This window comes from Rhinoderma darwinii, chromosome 10, assembly GCF_050947455.1.
Source record: "Rhinoderma darwinii isolate aRhiDar2 chromosome 10, aRhiDar2.hap1, whole genome shotgun sequence".
Classification (NCBI taxonomy): Eukaryota; Metazoa; Chordata; class Amphibia; order Anura; family Rhinodermatidae; genus Rhinoderma; species Rhinoderma darwinii.
The window spans coordinates 101,142,180-101,147,179 of record NC_134696.1 but is presented as its reverse complement, the minus strand read 5'-3'; positions in this window follow the sequence as shown (position 1 = coordinate 101,147,179).

Genomic DNA, 5,000 nt, shown 5'->3' with positions numbered 1-5,000 from the left:
TATCTATCTATCTATCTATCTATCTATCTATCTATCTATCTATCTATCTATCTATCTATCTCATATCTATCTATCTATCTATCTATCTATCTATCTATCTATCTATCTATCTATCTATCTATCTATCTATCTATCTATCATCTATCTATCTATCTATCTATCTATCTATCTAGCAGGAAAAAGAAGGATTGGATCCAGCGCTGAGACAAATTTAAAATGGAATTTCTATTCCAAGTTTAATGACATCGGTTAAAAGGAAGTCCAGTTGTATATGTCCTGGGTGTGTAAGAAAGTGGAGGTATGTCCTCGGGGCCTACGCGTTTCGGACGGTAGCTGCGTCCTTAAACTTGGCTGTGATGATTTTAAAAGCAGAAAACATAAGTCGGACAAATTTAGAACAAAACCGCCGCCTCCGCTCAAGGAAATTTCAGCAGCACTGACCACTAATGTCACCAATCTCTCCTCCACACCCCTCACAGCAGAACAACAGGAGGTGTTATCCCTAGGCCTCAATTTTGCCCCCAAAAAAAACTTCAATTTGTTTAACACCATTCTTGACATAAACAAATTTATTCGAAATTTGACTGTTCAAAAACATTTTTTTCGCCAGGACGAAACCACATTAGAAAATACCGGGGTAACATCACCACCCCTAACCGTAGCGAAAGAACATACTGAAACATTATCTCCAGATACAGCTTTTCAGTTGTCCAAATTTTCCTTTGAAGAACTTACAACCCTCGTAAGCCTTGATCACTTACGATGTGAAACCCCGAACCAAACAGTGACTACGGCTCCCAATTTTAGAACAACAAATCCCAAATTCTATCCCATCAGCTCACGCACTGATTCCATGGATCGGTTCCAAATGGTCATGGAAAAAGAACTTCACCAGCTTGCAGACAGCCTTAAAGGCCAACGTCCAAAGAACAACATGTCAACCCAACTCAAAAAAGCAACAAAATCGCTACAAGAAAATAAACAACTTATCATAAAAATGTCGGACAAAGGTGGAAATGTCACAGTTCTAAACAAAGAAGACTACCAAAAATCTATTCTGGACATGCTATCTGATATAACAACGTACAAAAAACTGGATAAAAACCCAGTGGAAACAATTAAATATTCAATGAAAAAATTACTCAATGATGGCCACAAGGGAGGGTTTATCAGCCAAAAACAAATGGACTTTATCTACATTGACCAACCAATCACTCCAATTATTCATGCACTCCCAAAGATCCACAAACAGATTTTTCCTCCACCAATGAGACCAATTGTTTCAGGCATTGGATCAATTCTTGAGCGATTATCAGAATGGCTGGACACACTGCTACAACCACTGGCCCAAGCGACACCTGGCTTCCTCAAAGATACAAAACATGTCCTAAATTTGTTGCATAACAAATTTTGGGACAAAAAATATAGTTGGCTCACATGTGATGTCGTGGCATTATATACATCAATTCCACACCATATAGCCCATGCCGCCCTTGATTATTTTTTGACAAAACATAGTACATATGATAAACAATTCCAATTATACATACTGGACGTACTTATGTTTCTCCTAACTAATAATTATTTTCAATTCGATACAAAATATTACTTGCAACTCAAGGGCGTATCCATGGGGGCCAAATTTTCCCCTTCCGTGGCAAACTTGGTCATGGCATGGTGGGAACAACACCACATTTTTTCTACCGAAAACTCACACAGCCACCACATTGAATGGTACGGTAGATATATCGATGATATATTGATTATTTGGAAAGGAGACACTGAAATCATCCCTAAATTTGTGGAAACCCTTAATATTAATGATTGTAATCTCAAATTCACCTATCATTTTGATGGTACCAGCATCATTTTCTTAGATCTAGAGTTAAAAGGTATCAGTGGTCAAACCATCTCGACCAAAACATATCGCAAACCTACGGCTACAAATAATATATTACATGCAAACAGTAACCACACCAGGCACACCATCAAAGCCATACCGGTGGGTGAAATGCACCGTGCCAAAAGGAATTGCACTTCCCAAAGGCAATTTGAGATAGAACAAAATACAATCAAAACAAGACTTCACGACAGAGGTTACCCTCAATGGTCACTCAACCGGGCCTGTAACATCATGACGAAAAAATCAAGAGCCCAACTCCTAAGTCACCACAACAAATCAATAGATATATCACGAAACACCGAAAACCAACCCACGCTGATCTTGCAACAAAGCAACCAGTTTACGCAAATCAAGAACATAGTAAACAATTACTTACCTATCCTCATGGAGGATGACACGTTGCGTACTGTGTTAGCTGGAGGCTGCAGAATAGTGGCAAGGAAAGCTTCATCCTTGGGAAATGCTCTGTCTCCATCTCTATTCACGGCCAATGACAAAACAAAAACAACATGGTTAGAAACCTCAGGTTTCTACAAGTGTGGCCAGCATCCATGCAAAGTTTGCTCCCACGTTAAAACCACCAAGACTTTCAGTGACTCCACGCAAGTTAATAATTTCAACATACAAAACTATATTAATTGTAATTCCGAATCGGTCATTTACATCATTGAGTGCATAGAATGTAAATTAAAATACGTAGGTTGCACCAACCGGAAATTTAAAATAAGAATTCTGGAACACCTTAGCTACGTAAGAAACGAAAACATCTTGAATGTATCTAACGCATCCAAACACTTCATTTCCCAACACAACAGATCAATCAAATCTTTCCGGTGTTACGCCATTGAAAAGATTCATCCATGCAAAAGAGGAGGGGATATAAAACACAAAACCCATCTCAGAGAAGCCTATTGGATCTATAGATTAAATACAAGATTTCCCAAAGGCCTAAATTTAAGAAAAGAATTAATGTATTTATACTAGATAATCCATCAGGAACACTACCACCATCTCTGCATATAAAACGCAGGACATAGGCCCGACATTTACGTAATTAATTATCAAGTCATATCATCTATAATTATAATACGCATATATACTCTTGAGGGGAGGGGAAAAAAAAAAAAAAACAAGAATTAATTACTTACATAATATCATCCAAGGTTTATACCCTTATTCAGTGTTGCATGCATAACATTTGTTTTTTGTCATGTACACGTTTTAAGACACACACCACCCAGTCTCGTTTGTTCCAATATATGTATCCGAATCCCCTTACAGTATCAGTTGTGTCCTTCCTACACTTTCCCCATGAGATCCTCATCTTTCATACAGCGCGCTGCCACATTATACACTGACAGTCATTTTATTAAAACAATTACAATCATAGCAATTCAGTCTCCACGTTTCTGTCCACACCTAAGAGTATTCAACAAAGAATCCAGTATATCCCCGGTACCTATATATAAAAATAAAACATTCAAAACCGTTACTAATAATGAGTGTTCATCACCTTTGACTTACCTGTGGTTAGAGCGTTCGTGATGGTTCTTGGGAGACATACCAGGCTCGAGTGGCCATCGTTGTTGTCTGACATCCCCAATGGAAATCTGAAACGCCAAAATAAATCAAAATACAATACACCAATTTTAATTTATGGTCCAAACTTGGTTGCATACATTACACAAATTATTGAATTTCAGAACAAACATGTTCTCTAAACAATTCTAATACCTACCAAACAGATGTTATCAAAACACGGGACCCGACAACCACTTCCGGTTTGCGTTCCAAATCAGCACAGACAATGACACGCAATGAGTAATCAGCTGATCCCATTGATTCAGCATACAATTTGACAGCTTCCGGCTTGCGGTCTAAATCAGCACAGACAATGACACACAACGAGTAATCAGCTGATCCCATTAAACTCAGTATATAATCTGACAGCGCGCGCTTTTTAAAATCATCACAGCCAAGTTTAAGGACGCAGCTACCGTCCGAAACGCGTAGGCCCCGAGGACATACCTCCACTTTCTTACACACCCAGGACATATACAACTGGACTTCCTTTTAACCGATGTCATTAAACTTGGAATAGAAATTCCATTTTAAATTTGTCTCAGCGCTGGATCCAATCCTTCTTTTTCCTGCTAGTCCACCGTGTGCCGACACGAGGATCCGAGTGCTATCTACAAACACACAGGAGTGTGTTAGGTGAGCCGGAGGTTCCCTCCCCAGTTTCTACTATCTATCTATCTATCTATCTATCTATCTATCTATCTATCTATCTATCTATCTATCTCATATCTATCTATCTCATATCTATCTATCTATCTCATATCTATCTATCTCATATCTATCTATCTATCTATCTATCTATCTATCTATCTATCTATCTATCTATCTATCTATCTATCTATCTATCTATCTCATATCTATCTATCTATCTATCTATCTATCTATCTATCTATCTATCTATCTATCTATCTATCTATCTATCTATCTCATATCTATCTATCTATCTATCTATCTATCTATCTATCTATCTATCTATCTATCTATCTATCTATCTATCTATCTATCTATCTCATATCTATCTATCTATCTATCTATCTATCTATCTATCTATCTATCTATCTATCTATCTATCTCATATCTATCTATCTATCTATCTATCTATCTATCTATCTATCTATCTATCTATCTATCTATCTCATATCTATCTATCTATCTATCTATCTATCTCATATCTATCTATCTATCTATCTCATATCTATCTATCTATCTATCTATCTATCTATCTATCTATCTATCTATCTATCTATCTATCTATCTATCTATCTATCTATCTATCTATCTATCTATCATCTATCTATCTATCTATCTATCTATCTATCTATCTATCTATCTATCTATCTATCTATCTATCTATCTATCTCATATCTATCTATCTATCTATCTATCTATCTATCTATCTATCTATCTATCTATCTATCTATCTATCAATCTCATATCTATCTATCTATCTATCTATCTATCTATCTATCTATCTATCTATCTATCTCATATCTATCTATCTATCTATCTATCTATC